General features: G+C 40.7%; 1 long non-coding RNA gene across 3 annotated transcripts; it reads right to left on the bottom strand.

Annotated features, from left to right (window-relative positions):
• Nucleotides 1–2,186: 2,186 nt before the first annotated feature.
• LOC143420411 (uncharacterized) lies at nucleotides 2,187–17,613 on the bottom strand. Of its 3 annotated transcripts, XR_013100238.1 has the most exons (6): nucleotides 17,455–17,608; nucleotides 14,091–14,237; nucleotides 13,739–13,834; nucleotides 10,495–11,511; nucleotides 5,508–6,856; nucleotides 2,187–5,428 (listed from the first exon to the last, which is right to left on the bottom strand). It is a non-coding gene; the product is annotated as an uncharacterized LOC143420411 (long non-coding RNA). The 3 variants fall into 3 exon arrangements; XR_013100237.1 differs by lacking the exon at nucleotides 2,187–5,428 and having other exon boundaries at nucleotides 5,435–6,856; nucleotides 17,455–17,613; XR_013100239.1 differs by lacking the exons at nucleotides 2,187–5,428; nucleotides 14,091–14,237 and having other exon boundaries at nucleotides 5,435–6,856; nucleotides 17,455–17,603.
• Nucleotides 17,614–20,535: the final 2,922 nt, after the last annotated feature.

Here is a 20,535-nt window from a genome sequence, read left to right as displayed (position 1 = left end):
GTCTGTGATATAACTGACCACTTACCAGTTTTTACTTTGTGTGACTGTGATTTAAAAAAAATAGATACCAAGATCATGATAGCAAAGCGAACAATAAATGAAGAAGCAATTCATGCCTTCAATTTCGATTTAGCACAACAAGATTGGAGTTCGGTGTATGAAGAGTCAGATGTGGACAAGGCTTGTGATAATTTTCTAGATATTTTTACTATGTGGTACAATAAACATTGTCCTGTAAACGAACACATGACAAAGAAAAAAAAGATAAAAAGTCCTTGGCTCACAAAAGGAATTATTAATGCTTGCAAAAAGAAAAACAATCTGTATAAACAGTTTATCAAAGTAAAAACAAAAGAAGTGGAACAAAGATATAAAGCATATAGAAATAAATTGACTGATATTATAAGAACGAGCAAACAACTTTATTATAGAAGAAGATTATATGAAAATAAAAACAATATAAAAGGAACTTGGGATGTGTTAAACAACTTAATTAAACAAGGATCTTCTGGAACATCATATCCTGAATATTTTACTGATGCAAATGGTGAAAATCACAACATGAGTAATATTGTCGATGGGTTCAATAAATTCTTCATAAATGTTGGCCCTGAACTAGCAGCGGACATCCCGTGTCATAAAAATGAAAATATCAGTAATATAAAATCAAATCCCTTTTCACTGTTCCTCTCAGCTACAAATGAGCAAGAAGTAATAAATATCACATTAGAATGTAAAAGTAAGTCTTCAATGGATTATCATGACATAAATATGTCTGTAGTTAAACAGGTTATTCTGAATATTGCTAGTCCCTTAACATATATCTGTAATTTATCATTTCAGTCCGGTTGTTTTCCAAAAAAAATGAAAATTGCGAAAGTAATACCACTATATAAAAGTAATGACAAACACAGTTTTACCAATTATAGGCCTATTTCTCTACTGCCTCAATTCTCAAAAATTCTAGAAAAACTTTTTAATTCAAGATTAGAAAAATTCCTTGAAAAACATCAAATAATAAATGTTGGTCAGTATGGTTTCAGAACGCAAAGAACCACTTCAATGGCGATAATTGAGGCAGTAGAAGAAATTACTGATACACTGGATAAAAATAAATATGCAGTTGGTATTTTTGTTGACCTCAAAAAGGCCTTCGACACAATCAATCACTCAATTTTACTGGATAAATTGGAAAGATATGGTATTCGAGGGAAAGCTGGTAACTGGTTAAAAAGTTACCTAACAGGTCGGGAACAATATGTTAGCATAGGGCATTACCATTCAGAGAAACTTGGTATTACATGTGGTGTTCCCCAAGGGTCAGTGTTGGGACCAAAACTTTTCAATGTATACATAAATGATATTTTTGATGTTTCTCAAGTACTTAAACTCATACTGTTCGCAGATGACACCAACATATTTTTCAGTAGCGATGATTATACTGATCTTGTAATGACCGTAAACAGGGAGCTAAAATTAATAAAAAAATGGATGGACATAAATAAATTATCATTAAATATAAATAAAACTAAAGCAATGTTTTTTGGTAATTTAAAATATAATATAGAATTACCAATTATCATTGAAGGTGTACCAATTGATTGATAATGTGAGTGAAAACAAATTTTTGGGAGTTATAATTGATAACAAAATTTCATGGAAACCCCACGTCAGACACATAAAAACCAAAATTTCCAGAAGCCTCGCAGTTTTGAACAAAGTGAAACAATTCCTGGATAAAGATGCACTTCGTACTCTGTACTGTACCCTGGTTCTTCCATATCTTACATATTGTGTGGAAGTGTGGGGAAACACATATAAAAATACAACTAATCCATTAGTCACAGTACAGAAACGAGCACTGCGTATTATTCACAAGGCTGGTTATCTAGATCATACTCACAAACTCTCTCTTCAGGCAAAGTTACTTAAATTCCAGGATCTGGTTAATTACAATACATCCATAATTTTGTATAAAGCTTTTACTAAACTTTTACCGGCAAATTTACAAACTAGATTTGAAATTCGAGAAAAGGTTTATAATGTGAGAGGCTTTGGAGAATTCAAATTACCCAGAACTCGAACAACCCGTAAAGGCTTTTGTGTGTCTGTATGTGGTGTGAAAATCTGGAACAGTCTGAGTTTACAACTGAAACAATGCAAAAATATTCATAGATTTAAATTCCTCTACAAACAGTTGGTCTGGTCACAGTATACTCAATGATGGGTTTTAGTGTGCTCTGTAATGTCTGTCCTCTTACCATTGCTGGTATGGATTCCAAAAAAAAAATAAATAAATAAAGTGTGCGTATGTATGTACATATATGTACTTGTGTGTGTAGATATATATGTATGTATATGTATGTGTGTCTGTTACTTGTAGTTATTACTGCCTGTTACCTGTGGTAATGCAATTTATAATTTATATATTCTGTATTCAGTTATGAAGGCTCTAATTGTTGGTTGCGAGCTGCCGCTTAGATGCTTGTATGTGCCCGGGGCTGTTGATGGGTCTGTATGCAATGATGGGCGTAGCTGCGGGAAGTTTATTGTTTTTTTTTGTTGATGAGTGAGTATAGGGGTGGGATTTAATAAGTTTTCTTCGTCCCACTCCTTTTTCAGGCAAGTTTTGTTTTTTGTTTTGTGTATTTTATGTTCAATATAGGTATTTGTTGTGCCTGAAAATGAATAAATAAATGAATGAATGAATGAAACATACAGCAACAAACACTGTTAGCAAATGTGTCCTGGAGTTTATGCAGGTGCAGAAAGTGCTGCTGCTGTAAGTAAGCCTAACAGCTTCCAGATCACTTATTTTTCTGGAAAGATGGTAGGAAGGGCATCACTGCTCATCTCTACAGTCTCCCAGATCTTGGAATACAAGCCTTTGTCCCATGAAAACCACTTCACAGTAGTAGGAGTCCACTAAAACCTACAAATGAAGAGTGATCCTGGAAGAAATAGGGCGCACATTAGTGACCTCACCAACTGCAAGACAGACTTGTCCCTGATGCTTATATGAAAAAAAGAAATAGGAAGATTTATGAAACCATTAGGACTTCATCACCTTTTTATCTGAAAAGTTCCTGGTAATATATAGCCTAACTGGCATTTAAAGAGTAAAAAGAATGTAGAAAAAACTTTGGTTTTGATGAAATGGACTGGTGATAATTTAAAGTGTCAAGTCAGTAAAAGTAGATAAATGTTTTAATAAATATACATTTTACAGCATTTTGTGAACATACACAAAAGGAGGGCCATTTTTGGCAACGGACAAGCTGAGAGAGAGTTTTATATTTTTGCTCACCTTGGAAAAAAATAATAGTGCACAATAATCAATGTTGATGTTAATCAATTAGATGTCCCAGACTACTATTAATAATACAGCGGTCCCTCGTTTATCACAGGAGTTACGTTCTAAAAATAACCTGCAATAGGTGAAATATGCGAAGTAGTTTATTTTTCTTCATTTTGTCATTTTTCCATTATGTGTTTTATCCTATTAGGGGCCATCGTGGCTCAAGAGTTGGCAGTTTTTCTTGTAATCAGGAGGTTGCCGGTTTGAACCCCGGCTCCGACAGTCTCGGTCGTTGTGTCCTTGGGCAAGACACTTCACCTGTTGCCTACTGGTGGTGGTCAGAAGGCCCGGTGGCGCCAGTGTCTGGCAGCCTCGCCTCTGTCAGTGCGCACCAGGGTGGCTGTGGCTACAATGTAGCTGCCATCACCAGTGTGTGAATGTGTGTGAATGGGTGGATGACTGAATGTGTAAAGTGCTTTGGGGTCCTTAGGGACTAGTAAAGCGCTATACGAATTCAGGCAATTTACCATTTCCCTATTGTAAACTGTCCTTGGGTGTCTTGAAAGGCGCCTTTTAAATAAAATGTATTATTATTATTAGTAGTAGTAGTAGTATTAGCTAAAAAAAAAAAACCACCGTAGAGGGACGTTGTTAGCTGGCAGTTTTTTCAATGTTGAAATTTCCACATTCCAACACTTCAAATGCTTCAGGAGCTTTCCGCTCAACATCAGCACCACGGAAATACACAAATACATCCGTAGACTCCAGACAGAATTGGCAATGTGTTTTCGTGACTTTCAGGTGTATGGACCAATGTTTTCTTCTCTGATCAAAGCAGAAAGCTTTAATGAGCAGCTGGATTTGTCTCGCTTTAACTGGCTGGACATCGAAATGCAGCTGATTGAACTGAAAAGCTCGACTCTGTGGGGGTCAAAGTTTGCAGAACAACGAACGCAGCTGGAATCCACAGCTGTGCGTGTTCATGGAGCTGCCTTTTCACCTGCTGGACGTCACTACCTGACAAGTTTAACTGTCTTCAGAACATTGCAGAGGCCTCATTGACAGCATTTGGCTCTACATGTCTGTGTGAGCAGATTTTCTCTCAGACGAAGTGTCCTCAGGTAGCCGTCTGAATGCTGGACACTTGGAGACTTGTGTCTCTGAGTGGGAGACCAGAGATCACATTAACATGTGTATCCCTGTATTAACAAAAATGCCATATTGGCCCAGTTTATGTTTCCTATCATTGCTGTGAGGAGACCATAAATAGCATTTGCATTTTCTGTTGTACAGTTGATTTGTTGTTATCAAGTTCTTGTTTGCACTGATCATCATAAAGGTTGCTGACCCCTGACCTGTGCTCTGTCAAGGCCTGGAGATCTGTGCTTTGGCAGACTGGGCCCATTTGACGTCCTCCTTGGCTCCTGTTATGAACGATCCTTACTTCTTGCCTGGAGGGCTGGTTAACCTGGGTGATTTGTTTAGAAGCCGGACTCTGCTCTCCTTTCAGCAGCTGCAACGATGTTTCGGCCTTCAGAATGTGGAATTTTCTAGATATCTGCAACTGAGGCACTTTATAATTAATGACACCACTCTAATGATGGACCCTACTAGGTCTGCAGTGGTGGATGCTTTGTCCTCCCTGCAGTCTGGGAAGTCCAATAGCTCATTTAATAAAGTCCTTAACTCCGGTTCAGCCCCTTACTTCCTGGCTGTAAAACAGGCTCAGGAAAGACACCTAGGACATCTATAACTGTTTAAGACTGGCAGAAGATTTGGGTCTGTGCCTCCAAGATATCTGCCTGTAACTGGACTCAATCGATTCAGTAAAAAATTGCACATAACACCCGCTTTAAAAAGTAAAATCGATGTAAACTCTTCCCCATTGTGCTGGAAGTGTAATGTGGAGGAGGGACTTTATGCATCGTCTTTGGTCCTGTGTGAAAATTCAAAAGATTGGGTTTGATGTTGCTAAGGTGCTTTCAGATATTTTCAATTTCCCTGTTCCTTTGTATGTGCCTCTGAATTTTGTATTGCCTGAGCAAGGTTTTAGTTCCCATATTCTTTTTCTTTTGTCTCTATTACTATGAGAAAAATCCTAATACAAATAGAAAGAAAAATTGTTTGAATCTGAAATCATGGCTCAAAGTACTTGTTGTGAGACAAGTTCTTTATTTTGACACCAAACTGTTTAATAAGAACTTTACACATAATTCATCAAATATAACTAATGCTTTAACAGTATCAGGATTTTATAATACAAACTTCAAATCTACAGGAAAAACAGCGGCAGAACATGTGGATTAAAATGCATTAACTTAAAAAAACCCAATAACAACATGTGGACTTCAAGCACAAAGTCATAGTAGTTATTGTTTGAAAGCCGGTTGATAGATTTAGTTCATTTTGGAAGCTTTCAGAGCAACTGGTGTGAAATTATTTGAGGCTTTGAAAGAAAAGGATTTAAGAGCAGGGATTACCAAAGCAGAAGAATAAATATGAAAAACGATTAAAATGTAACTGAAGTAATACATAAAATGAATACATAGAAAAAGCAAGTAGTATTTGGAAAAGAGGAAGAAAATCAAAATGAAAAAGAACTGATGTATATATCCAAATGGGTAGTTTTGATACAATTTTGGTAAAACACATTCCTATAACTTCTATAATGTAGCAAAAGGTACAACTACTAAACACTACGGTTTCCTAAGGGAAGAAATATTAAAATGTATCAGGGATGAAAACTTAGAACATTAAAATTCCCTCAAGTGAAAATAAACTTCATGTACATATCTATACTTACAGCTTCATTAATTTAACATTCACTGCAGGTCCAGAAATCAGAGCTACCTCATCAGATCCAAGTGTGACATCAGCTGCACTCTTTACAGGAGACTCCAGCTGAACTCTGTGGAGCCTGATCTCAAGGTGTTTAAGTCTGACCCTGAAACCAGAAGAGGATCTTTCTGTCTCGTCAGATTCATTGTGATCCAGTGATTTCAGTCCTGCATGATCACGCTGATGTTTGCGCAGAGCAGATAATGAAGTGAATGATTTTGCACATTGGTAACAGTGAAACAGTTTATTTGCAGCGTGGGATCGTTTGTGTTTGGAGTATGAAGTGAAATTCTTGAAGCTCTTGTCACACTGGTCACAGCTAAATATCTCTTTCATGTGTGTACGTTCATGTTGGTTACGACTAGCTGAATATGAAAAGCTTCTGTCACAGTGTCTGCACTTGTATGGTGTCTCTCCTGTGTGGATTCGTTTATGCTTTTTAAGGTCACTTGCAGTGGTGAAGGATGACCCACACTGGTCACAGACATGCTTTTTAACCCCACTATGGAAGAGTTCATGGCATTTTAAATCACTTAATGTGGTGAAGCCTCTCCCACATTCTTTGCAGTAGTTCATTTTGTCTCCAGTGTGTCTACGTCGATGTCGATTTAGATTCTGTCGATTACTGAAAGTATTTCCACAAAGGTCACAGCGAAACGCTTTCCCACCACCACAGTGACGACAGGGTTGAGAACTGGATCCATCTGTGCCGCTCTGCTTCTAAACAAAGACACAAACACAGTGTAAGTCGGGGAACTCCTTTAACATTTTTATCCTGAACATTGCCTGAAATAAAGAGCATCTCTGCCAACATCCAGTTACATTTTACTGTTTACATTATAACACTCAACTTAATAGGCGAAAATGACTCTCCATTTTTCCATCTACCGTATTTTCACAACCATAAGGCGCACTTAAAAGTCTTAGATTTTCTTCAAAAAGTACGGCGCGCCCTATAGCGCAGTGCGCCCTGTGTGTTGTAATGAGGACGTAGTAGAGAACACCATGAGAACGCTAAAGGGTGAAGTGTGGCCGAGTTGGATCATTGAGCAAAGAACGAGCTGGAGAAGCGTTTCGACGGTCACCATTCGGCTAAAAGCAGTTTCACTAGCTGAAGAGATGAACATTGAACATTTCCAAGGAGGTCCGTCTTGGTGCTTTCGTTTTATGAAACGGTGCCATTTTTCCATCCGGACCAGGCCTACGGTAGCGCAGCAACTTCCAGCGGATTATAAGGAAAAGCTGGCCATCTTCCGCTCCTACTGCAGCAAACACATCGGCGACAAAAACATCCAGCCCAGCCACATCACTAACATGGACGAGGTCCCGCTCACTTTTGACATCCCGGTGAGTCACACTGTGGAGAAGAAGGGGACCAGCACGGTAGCGATACGCACAACGGGGTATGAAAAGTCTTCTTTTACTGTTGTGCTTGGCTGCCATGCTAATGGACAGAAACTGCCGCCTATGGTGATTTTTACGCGAAAGACTTTGCCTAAAGAGAAGTTTCCAGCAGGAATCATCATTAAGGCAAATGAAAAGGGCTGGATGGATGAGGAAATGATGAAAGACTGGCTGAGGGAGGTGTATGTAAGGAGACCAGGTGGTTTTTTTCCACGCATCACCATCGCTCTTAATCTGTGACTCCATGCGTGCCCATCTCACAGCCGATGTGAAAAAACTAGTGAAACAAATGAACTGTGAGCTTGCTGTCATTCCGGGAGGCCTGACAAAGGAACTCCAACCGCTGGGCATCGGTGTGAATCGCCCGTTCAAAGTAAGGCTGCGAGCGGCCTGGGAGCGATGGATGACCGATGGAGACCACAGTTTCACCAAGAGTGGAAGGCAGCGCCAGGCGAGTTACGCCACAATTTGCCAATGGATTGTAGATGCTTGGGCTAACATGTCTGCTGGCACTGTTGTTCGAGCTTTCACAAAAGCCGGCATCATTTCCGAGGAGCCGCACGGCACGGAAAGTGACTCTGACAGTGAAGAAAGTGAACCTGGCATGTTTGATGTAGATTTAGCGCAGCTGTTAAATTCAGACACAGATGAGGACTTCGATGGGTTTGATTGATGATAAAAATGTGAGTACCAAACTCAGTTTTGCTCCTGCTTTATTTTAAATACGCACACTTGTATGCTTGTGTGTTGTTGATGATGACGATTACCGGTAATAGAAATGTGAGTAAGGTACCGAACTCAGGTTTGCTCCTGCTTTATTTTTAAATACGCATACGGTACTTGTACAGTGGGGCAAAAAAGTATTTAGTCAGCCACCGATTGTGCAAGTCCCCCACCTAAAATGATGACAGAGGTCAGTAATTTAATTTGCACCAGAGGTACACTTCAACTGTGAGAGACAGAATGTGAAAAAAAAAAATCCATGAATTCACATGGTAGGATTTGTAAAGAATTTATTTGTAAATTAGGGTGGAAAATAAGTATTTGGTCACCTCAAACAAGGAAAATCTCTGGCTCTCACAGACCTGTAACGTCTTCTGTAAGAAGCTTTTCTGTCCCCCACTCGTTACCTGTATGAATGGCACCTGTTTGAACTCATCATCTGTATAAAAGACACCTGTCCACAGCCTCAAACAGTCAGACTCCAAACTCCGCCATGGCCAAGACCAAAGAGCTTTCGAAGGACACCAGGAAAAGTATTGTAGACCTGCACCAGACTGGGAAGAGTGAATCTACAATAGGCAAGCAGCTTGGTGTGAAAAAATCAACTGTGGGAGCAATCATCAGAAAATGGAAGACATACAAGACCACTGATAATCTCCCTCGATCTGGGGCTCCACGCAAGATCTCATCCCGTGGGGTCAAAATGATCATGAGAACGGTGAGCAAAGATCCCAGAACCACACGGGGGGACCTGGTGAATGACCTGCAGAGAGCTGGGACCAAAGTAACAAAGGTCACCATCAGTAACACACTACAACGGCAGGGAATCAAATCCCGCAGTGCCAGACGTGTTCCGCTGCTGAAGCCAGTGCATGTCCAGGCCCGTCTGAAGTTTGCCAGAGAGCACATGGATGATACAGCAGAGGATTGGGAGAATGTCATGTGGTCAGATGAAACCAAAGTAGAACTTTTTGGTATAAACTCAACTCGTCGTGTTTGGAGGACGAAGAATACTGAGTTGCATCCCAAGAACACCATACCTACTGTGAAGCATGGGGGTGGAAACATCATGCTATGGGGCTGTTTTTCTGCCAAGGGGACAGGACGACTGATCCGTGTTAAGGACAGAATGAATGGGGCCATGTATCGTGAGATTTTGAGCCAAAACCTCCTTCCATCAGTGAGAACTTTGAAGATGAAACGAGGCTGGGTCTTCCAACATGACAATGATCCAAAACACACCGCCCGGGCAACAAAGGAGTGGCTCCGTAAGAAGCATTTGAAAGTCCTGGAGTGGCCTAGCCAGTCTCCAGACCTCAACCCCATAGAAAATCTGTGGCGGGAGTTGAAAGTCCGTGTTGCTCGGCGACAGCCCCAAAACATCACTGCTCTCGAGAAGATCTGCATGGAGGAATGGGCCAAAATACCAGCTACTGTGTGTGCAAACCTGGTAAAGACCTATAGTAAACGTTTGACCTCTGTTATTGCCAACAAAGGTTATGTTACAAAGTATTGAGTTGTATTTTTGTTATTGACCAAATACTTATTTTCCACCCTGATTTACGAATAAATTCTTTACAAATCCTACCATGTGGATTCATGGATTTTTTTTTTCACATTCTGTCTCTCACAGTTGAAGTGTACCTCTGGTGCAAATTACTGACCTCTGTCATCATTTTAGGTGGGGGAACTTGCACAATCAGTGGCTGACTAAATACTTTTTTGCCCCACTGTATGCGCCCTATGATCCAGTGCGCCTTATGTGTGTGTTAAATACAGTAATGGCACACATAACTGAGACTGCGCCTTTTAGTACAGTGCGTCTTATGGTCGTGAAAATACGGTAGTTCATTTAATATACAAACAATCATATCTAAACAACAAGTTACATCATATTCTTCACAAGTACATATGAAAAGTTCCAATCCAATCGGTCTCACTCCCAATTTGAAGCAAAAATAATTGTTTTTAGTTAGTAAAGAACATAATAAGTCATCTAACACTGACCAGATTGTAGCAGTCATAAATTTGGAAGAAAGGGTAGAAAAGTAATTATTTAGTGTTTTTATGATCATGGAAGAAAAAAATAATAACTGAAACTAAAATCTGATGAACCTCACAACACTAACTTTAACTGCAGTAGAATAAGTAACATGCTAAAACAAATTTAAAGAGCAGAGTTGTTCCAAACAGTCAGGCTTAAAATACAAGATAAAAATATAAATACATACCTCACAGTAACTGCACTTATAGAGTTTCCTTCTGGTGTGGATCTGCTGGTGCCCTTTCAGAGAATGTGGTGCTTTAAAAGTCTTCTCACACAGGTCACATTTATAAGGTCTCTCTTCAGTGTGGGTAAATGTGTGGTGATGTAACTGTGTGGCTGTTGTAAAGACTTTCTCACACTGATCACAGCAGTAAACATCCTGTCCAGTGTGAATCCGCAGGTGTCTTTTTAGGTAACTTATACTACTAAAGGTTTTACCACACTTGTCACAGCTATTCGCCTTAATTCCAGAGTGGGTATCTTGATGACGTCGTAAGTTGCAACTGCGAGCAAACGTTTTACCACACTGATCACAGCTGTGTGCTTTAACTCCAGTGTGGATCAGTTGATGCATTTTTAAGCTTCTAGGATGGGCAAAAGATTTTCCACACAAGTCACAAATGTATGGTTTAACTCCACTGTGGATCAGTTGGTGTGTTTTTAAGTTGTCAGCCTGAGAAAAAGATTTTCCACACAAGTCACAGTAGTGTGCTTTAAATCCACTGTGGACGAGTTGGTGTTTTCTTAAGGTTCCAGCCCGGGTAAAATACTTTCCACACAAGTTACATCTGTGTGCTTTAACTCCACTGTGGATGAGTTGGTGTATTCTTAAGGTTCCAGCCTGGGTAAAATACTTTCCACACAAGTTACATCTGTGTGCTTTAACTCCACTGTGGATGAGTTGGTGTGCATTTAAGTGACTAGGCTGGGTAAAAGACTTTCCACACTCATCACAGCAGTATGCTTTAACTCCACTGTGGATGATTTTGTGTGTTTTCAAGGTTCCAGCCTGGGCAAAAGACTTTCCACACAAGTCACAGCTGTATGCTTTAACTCCACTGTGGACGAGTTGGTGTGTTTTAAAGTTTCCAAGATGGGTAAAATACTTCCCACACTCATCACAGGTGTATTTTTTCTGCCCCTTTTTTCGGTGAGGTTTGTCGGCCTCCTGAGAGCGCTGACTTCTCGCTCCATGTTGGTCCTGCAGTGACAGAGATACAAACAGAGGCAGTGATTAAAATGCAGTCGTGGAACAAACTGAAACTGACTCCATTAGTGGAATCAAAGACGTCAACAAACACGTTGTAGGTCTGTTATCACCACATACTGGAGATAATATCACATTACAAAGAAGTGCTACAATGGGAGTTGTAAGGAAAATGACATAATAAAAGAAGTACTGATCACTGGAGAAAATGACTGTATGAAAAATTGTGAGTTAGCTGATGATATTGTGTGCTGATAAAAACTCTGCCATTGCCGGTCCCAAGGCCATATAAGAAAGGAGGAGGGTTGGGCATGGGGTTAGCAACCCCGCCTTTTAAAACCTCGATTGCTACGGAAAGAGCAAACAAATCTCATCATCGATTGAACCAGGGCGAAGATGATCGGCAACCCTTGATGACAGCAGTGGAGGAAAGCCCTCAGGTCGTTACCTGCTCGATGGTCGATCAAATTTCGACCCAGAAGAAACTACCCGTTATGGAATATGGAATGTACAGACTCCGTTACAAACTGGTAAATTGGCCCAGCTTTAACATGAATACGACTCGTACCTCCCACCATTCATGGGACCCCATTGATGAATGTAGTTTGGCGAAGTCGGTTCAGGACCAGGTGGACGAAGACCTGGCACCCTCCATGGAGCTTTTTCCAGTCGATATCGGACAAATCTGTGTTACCGAAGTCAAGACAATGATCTGAGTCCTCAAGAGTGGAAAGGCCCCTGGCTTGGATGAGGCCCTCCCCGAAATGTTGAAGCACGGTGGACCCCAGCTGGAATTCGCTCTTACATGACTCCTAAACGCCAGCTGGTCAACATCGCGTGTACCTGATGAGACCAAAGGCGTCATCAAACTTCCGAAGAAAGGCGATTTGGGAGAATGTAACAACTGGTGGGGCATCACGCTACTGTCAGTACCCGCGAAGTTACTTTGCCTCGTTCTTTCGAATTGGGATTGATATACCTTTAGTAGTCCCACAAGGGGAAATTTCATGATGCGCAGTGGACGATGAGCAGGCTGGAGTGGCCGGTCCTGTGTCGAGCAAATCTTCACTCTCCGCACGATCATTGAACAAACATTGGAATACCAAAGGAAGAGTTCTATCAATTCCATCGATTTCAAGAAGGCTATCCTACGTCACTATGGAGTCCCCCAGCAGTTTGTATATGCCCTTCATGGTCTCTATGCCAACTCCCGCTGCTGCATCCAGACGGCTGATGGCTGAGAAGATTTCTTTGAGATGAATAGTGGCATGGTAAAGTGCTTTGGGTGCCTTGAAAAGCGCTATATAAATCCAATCCATTATTATTATTATTATTAATACTGGCATGCGTACTATCACCTTTCCTCTTCCTTTTATCAAGTGACTTCATCATGCGACGATCAGCTGACCAAGCTAGTATCGGTGTCCCCTGGAAAAAAGGGCGTAATCTCATCGACTTGGACTTTTTTCCAGGCAACATCACCCTGTTGGGCTCGGCTCAGTAAGACCTCCAAGAGTCAACTGCAGCTCTGCAGAGGGAGACCATGAAAGTAGGTTTAAGAATCAGTGCCAAGAAGACCAAGGTACTCCGAGTTGGCTATGCACATGCACTAGTTCCTGTCATGATCAACCAACAACGTGCTGAAGAGGTGGAGAATTTCATGTATCTGGTCAGCATCATCTCAAATGACGGGATCTCTGATCGAGATGTCAACATCAAAGCAGAGAAGGCGGCCGGTGTTCTCTGATGTCTCCAACCTATTTGGAAATTGACCTCCCTGAATGCTAGGCTCAAGATCAAACTATTTAACTCTATCATCTTCCGACTGGCACTCAACAAATGCGATCACTCGAAGCCTGAATATGCTTCAACAACGTGGTCTGCGGTGAATCATGAGAATTTCCTATTGGGACCAGAAGATGAACGAAGAGGTCTCACAAAGAGCAGGCACCCACCCTCTAGCTGATGTTGTTGGTGAAAGGCGCTTCCACTTTGGGGGCCTTATTCATCGTCTACCGCCTTATTGCTCGGCCTAAGTGCTAAGTAAGCAAGTGCTGATAAAATATGGTCTTTGTATTTTCTTGTAACTTCTAAGGTTTTTGTTTGTGAATGTAGATTCTGTGTGTATAGAGGAGCCCAGGATGGAAAAGATAAAGCTGCTGTTAACAACCAGCTGTGCACACAACTTCAGCAACAGTGTAACTGTGATCATTTTTCTCACCTTTTGTGTTGAAGTCATTGTTTCCTCTCTAGTGGCTGAGCTGAATCCAAAGGGCTGAAATTGTTCCTCTGCTTCTCCACCAGACTTGTTATTTAGCTGGGACATAAAATGTATAGATATGTAATTTATCCCTGACAAATAGAAGCAGAGCAAATAAACAGTACACTGCTCAGTGACAACAATAATTATGAAGCTTTAAGGTGAAACCCCAGAAACAACTATCCTACTTTTCGGGAATAAGATGCATTAAGCGAAACAAAACAGACTAGTTTATCCCAAGGACAAAACTTTCAATGGGAGCATGATCAGTTACTGAAATATTACCAATGGAGGACCCGACAATTTGACTCACCAGAGAGCGAGACACCAGAAAGTAAAGTGAGGATGGGAAAAGAAAGTATAGTCTCTTTCTTGAGGATACAGAAGTCTTCGTATATCCGCCAGGCTCAGCTCCTCTGACACAACATCCAAAGCAGCATCTACAGGGTGCTTATTTGGTCTAAGACGAGAGGATTAATCAAAAAACACATCCCTGACCTGGTTAAAATCCCCACCAATTACAATATTTATATTTCCAATATTCCGCACTGTGCTACACACTTCATGAAAAAATTGTGGTTGAGGAGAATTGGGGGCATATATGTTGACCAATGTCACTTTCTGCCCCTGTAGACATGCATCCAAGACCACCCATCTACTCTCCAGATCCGTATAATGATTGAGTACTTGAAAATCCAAATTTCTTCTAATCAATATAACCACGCCTCTTTTCCTACTGGAAAATGCACTAAGGTAAACTTGGGACACCCAGTCTCTTTTCAACTTTAATGATTCCACCTCATCAAGATGTATCTCTTGAATCAAAGCTATGTCTGTCTTTTACAGTTTCAAATATGTGAGGATTTTAATAGCATTATGACACTCCACGACACTATTTTACATAATTCCATGAAACCACGTGAGCCAAAGTATTTTTGGTGTTCCAAAAGAATTCCAGTTGATTGGTTCAGCAGCCCGTCACTATCACATCAACTGCACATTTGAGCTGTTATGATGTCGGGGCAGCATGGGTGCAAGCATCTTTTTCTGCTGATGCCCACGATGCCACTCTGTGGTATGGCCCATGTCTCCCGTATCAAAAACCACCATTGCACCACAGTAAATGCTGCGCATCATGTTGTCAGCTTTAATAATAATAATAATAATAATAATAATGGATTGCATTTATATAGCGCATTTCGGGACCCCTCAAAGCGCTTTACAATACCACTATTCATTTACTCCCACATTCATACACTGGTGAAGGCGAGCTACAGTTGTAGCCACAGCTGCCCTGGGGCAGACTGACTGGCTTTACTGTATCTTAGCCAGTGAAACTGGTCAAGCCACTCTCTTTGAATTGTATACACTTGCCCCACTTTTACTGTCAGCGGGCTCTGGCTCGGAGTCGATCATATGTGGCTCATTATCTAATGCTGTCTCCGAAACAGTGTTAAACATAACCTCAGAGGTTGATGGCTCACTGTCAGAGCACTGGCTATGAATTTCGGATGGATCAGGCCTCAACTTCATGACAAATTTATTAATCTTTCTTAAAAGATTTTCTCATTACCCACAGCTACATCTACTTCTATCAGGCCTAGGCCACTCACCTCCCTCTCTCCGCCTGCACCTACGGGAATATCTGGAACACAGTCAATAAAAGAGGTCCCACCCTTGACTATCTCTGATTGGTTTAGACCATGATATGGGCATAATGTGTGTCTGTTGTTAACCACACAGAGACTTTCAGACTGGGTTTTTTTTCCTTTCTTGAACGGCTAATCGCACCAGCGTGACGCAAGATTTTTTTTGGTTGCACCATTGAGAAATTAGGTCACGACCTCCAGTGCCCTATTCTAAGGATATTATGTGTTTCCTCAGGGATTAATAATTACATTTATTTAAGTTATATCTATTTTCAATGGTGAGCATTTTCAGCAGTCATACATATATGTGAATATGCCACGCAACACATTACTTGTCAAAAAACTGTGTGTGTTAACTGTGTGTGAAGACCAGTGTTGGGAAGGTTACTCTTAAAATGTATTCCATTACTCAATGACAGAAACATATTCTGAATATGTTACGTAGATTATACTGTAGAAATATGAACAGGTAGAAACGGGTAAAGTGATCGTTTTTTATCGGATTCGGTCGTGGAAGAGATTGTTCAAGCCATGTTTCCGAAGTAACAAAGAGCTGACGGATGGCCTGGATTGCAGCCATTCGAAGACCAAATATAACGTCCCAGAACACTCCAAGCATTTCCACAAAGGTAAGTCTTCTGTTGTAGTTATTACGTAATTTATCATAACATAATTGTTGATGTAGGTTACAAATAAGTCTTCATTTGAATTGAATTTGTTGCGCTATGCTACTTTGTTCACTGTGGCTTTGCGGGCTAATGTTTGTTGTGTTTTGTAGGAAAACCAGCCTACAAAATGCAGGAATGCGATCCAGACTGGCGCCCTCTATCAACCTGGGTCAGACCGAGTTTAAATCTGCTACCATAGCCAGATTTGATCGGTTAAGAGAGAGAGCGATATCAAAACAGCCATGAAAAGTCCTGCATATATGTGCCCACGTGTTGTACTGAAGCAAGCAAGTGATGAATAACTGTTTTCCAGTAAGTTGTTTTGCAATGTTGTTGTTTTTTTTGTTGCATTGTTGATTTGTTTTTCACCGAAGCAGCTAATAAAGCACCATTGAATACAATTTTGCCTCTTTCTTATAAGATTCTATAATAGAATGAAACAATAATGCCAGTTATAAACAAAGATAATAACTGAATGAATTACGATTAAATTAAATTTTATTTCTATTAGATCTGAAAATGTTGTGTAACACTACAACCTAAAACAACAATTAGATTGCGTTGGCCTGTACAGGAGATAAAGGACAAAAATGTAACAACAGCTGTGAAATGGAATAGTCCAAATCACCAAAGTAAACTGGACCTGGGCTTGTTGCAGGGATCTGAAATTACTAAACATTTTGTGAGTGTATGCACTCACACTTAGGACCATATAATAATAAATATGTGCGTGATGAAAGCTGGGCAGCAGGCTAACGTCCTTACTCCACTCTGTATGCTTATATGGGTCTGACCCTTTCACTCCTTTGATTTTTCCTCGTTCTTTGTTTTGCCTTTTCGTCAAGTCTGCCTTTGTACGGACCTGCCGTGTTCTCCGTCGTGTTGTAGATGACTGATTTTGGGGCAAATAAAATCCAAGTAGACATTAAAACCGCAGAATTAATGATTACTGGTGCTGGAAATGCAATACCACTCGTAACTACAATGCAATGCACGAAAGTCACGTGGTCTGTTAATCTCTATTCACTCAGCTTTCGCTGTGAGTTCTATGCTAGCTGAGCGTTAGCATGCCGTCTGTGCAAATGCTTGCAAAGAGCTAAAGTTGTGTTAGCAGCGTTATGTGTTGTTTCTATCCTGGAGGACGTTTCCCGTCTACCATCGCGCTCTCGTTCTTTAGTTCAATAACAACTAGTAATGCCAATGTCCACGCTGTAGACTGCGCCACCATTTTTCAACACACGAACTGAAAACAGCTGAATACAGCGCGAGTGTAAGAAAAGACAGGGGGTAGACGGGCAGACTAACAATTCCAAGGAATTAGACTAAATGATCTCAGTTTCCATCCCTACTAAACACTTACCTTTAGATGAGCCCACAAACAGAGAGAACCTCCGTGATGGAGCCGAAGTCAGCAGACTGACACAACTATCGATAAAAACAATGCTAGTGGGATAGCCTTACTCTTCTTCTTAGTCTTCTTTTAAGTGTAATGGCATTTTGCAAAAGTGCATTACCGCCACCTACTGGACTGGAATGTGGATCAGGAACTGGAAAAAAACGCATCCATTCTAATCACAAATTTCAACAGCTGACCACAGACCTGAGACAGTTTTTCTGGCTGTTTTTCTAATGTAAAATATCTTTAGCTTCTCAAAATTTGCCATTAACGTCTTCCTCTCCTGGACATGTGCCTGGCATTCTAACAGTGCATGCTTAACAGATTCAATTTCTTTGCAGTAAGCACTAAGGGTAGGTTTTGATTATCGATTTATCGATTGAAATCGATTCTTGCTTGGATAATGTCATATCGATTCATTAAAATCCTGAATTGATTTTTTAAATATAAATTTATTTTGCCCGAAAAGCCAGAATCTCAGTTTAAACCTCACAAAATTTCAACAACCACCAAACAGCTAAAACAGTAAATGAGAGCAGGAACACGGATTCTGCACAAAGACGTAAACATAAAGCGCGGACCCGCCGATGCATCAGAATCAGTAAAATGTCCCCTTTCTCACATGGACACGGACCCGCCGTCGGGGCTGAAGCCGACAGATCGCTGACCTCTAGTTAGCACACATTGCCGTTTGGTACTTGTCTGTTTCTTCTCTCTGGTACCTACCCACCCTCTTCCAGTGACCATATTTCTGAATGTTTTATGAATGCTGATATTCCAGTTATCCTGCCACATTCTTGGGACTCTGTATAATTATAATACTTAACTTCAGCTTTGTTTAATGTATCTGCAAATCAAGAGATTATGATTTGAATGACTGTCTTGCCAATACATCTATATCCTCATCCTCATTCCTTCAGGTTGGTAATTACATGCAATATGTTTCTAATTATTCAAATCACATATCTGTTGCTGTCTACATAGAGAGAAAGTCATACTTAAAAAGAAATTCCTTAACTAATTAACTATTACATTTGCACTCAGTAACCTTCCTGTTCTATAGATTTATAACCAGAATACAACCAACTGGGGAGCAGGTTGACTCTTGAGTTGTTCTAAATGACAAATATTCTTTCAGACTGATGGAAGCATAGTAGGAGCTAGTGTGCATTTATAAATGCCACTGTATCGATACAATTTCTAGAGCAACCTCAACCTCCAAGCAGTTGTATATAATACTCGGCAACAGTGGACAACCTGTAGTTGCCAAAACAGTTAGCAATTTGTAGCAGTGCTGCACACCGAAGGCAACCACAGAGTCAGGGAAACTGATGGAGCTGTTTATGTTAGAACAATCACACACAAGACTTAGACTTAGAGATTTTGTGAGGCATACAGCAACATACGCCAAACCCAGAAAAACATCGGTTGTAGCCTGGGGCAGACTGACAGAAGCGAGGCTGCCATATCGCGCCATCAGCCCCTCTGGCCAACACCAGTAGGCGGTAGGGTAAAGTATCTTGCCCAAGGACACAACGACCAGGACAGAGAGCCCGGGTTCAAACTGGCGACCTTCCGGTTACAGATACGCTTCCCAAACCCCCTGAGCCATGGTCACCCAGTTGAAGTTGCTGAAAGGAAAACCTGGATACCCTTATCCCTGTGTAACCTGCAACAAACCTTAATCCACTGGAAAAAAGAGTACATTTAGGTATCAGGGAGCGTTACCTCCAGACAGGGAGGATCTGAAAGTCTGGCTTTAGTCTGACTATAAGTTATACATACCATGGTGGTGCCATAGTATGTATCACTAACAGAATTTATTTCCCCTGTGTAGGGAGCACGCACTGGCTGTCCAATTGTGGGACAAACAGTATCCCACATTCTTTATTTTTATTTCACAAACACTTCTTATAATGACATTTTGGTGATATTAGCTCTTTATACAGTTAAGTTACAGTGGGATACAAATAATATCAGGCTGATCCTGCCACAATTTGTTTCCCTGGTTCAAATCACAGAAGAACAGTATCCCACAGTTGTTTTTGTTTTTAAACCCATTTTGCACAGATGTTTTTTGAAAAATGTATTGATAGCAGTGTTGAATATTATTACACAGTAAAACAAACAAACAAACAAACAACTATACATGAAATAATTACACCATAAAGATGGTTTGTTTAGTGGTTTATTTTATTGCAACCTGCAATTTATTTTAGTTAACTTTTGTTTCATTGTTTACAAAAGGTCTGAGGTGTAAAATAAACTGCAATGGAGTTTGAAAAATGAGTGATGTGTACGTCAGGGGAGGAGCACAAAGATTTTCTTGTAAAACAAAGGGGGGGTCTAGCAAAAAAAGTTTGGGAACCACTGTGTTAGGCTATCCCCTCTCCAGTTTTGGTAATTCCACGCATTGCTGGAAACCCAAACAAAACACACAATAAGAGGCTCTAATGCAAGCGTAATGGACCCGGAGCCAGCAGAACAGAGCCAGCAGTGCATGGGCAGGAATGCATTTCTTACTTGGAAATTCCAACACCACTTCACAAATCCTGTCTCCCCCCCACCCTGGACCCCCACCAATTCGCATACCGCCAGAACAGGAGCACAGAGGATGCAGTCTCCATCGCACTGCACTCTGTCCTCTCACACCTGGACAACATGAGGCTACTCCAGCAGAGTGGTTGGATCGTGGCTGAAGAGGATTTTTTCACCCCACTGTTTTGACCAGAAGGTGGCATCAGCGTCACTTGAATGAGTTTCTTGTAGTAAGGCGCAATTTGCTTTTAGCCCTTTGATAAACATAAACATTGCTTTTCTTTTAACCTTTTCCCTGAAACCTCTAACATTCAACGACACAAAGGATAAACACGTGCGTAGCATTAAAGATAAATAAAAATAGAGTTCAAAATATTAAAAATATCAAACTTGAATATATATAAAAAAATAAAAACTTAGTTTACTTTCCTGTTTAGGGACGGACTTCACGGACTTCAGTTGCATTGAATTCAATGGACTCAGCACGACTGGCAATCAACGAGGCAT

Source organism: Maylandia zebra, linkage group LG9 (genome assembly GCF_041146795.1).
Source record: "Maylandia zebra isolate NMK-2024a linkage group LG9, Mzebra_GT3a, whole genome shotgun sequence".
NCBI classification, from domain to species: domain Eukaryota; kingdom Metazoa; phylum Chordata; class Actinopteri; order Cichliformes; family Cichlidae; genus Maylandia; species Maylandia zebra.
Note: the sequence above shows the minus strand (reverse complement) of the source record. Positions and strands in the feature narration are given on the sequence as shown.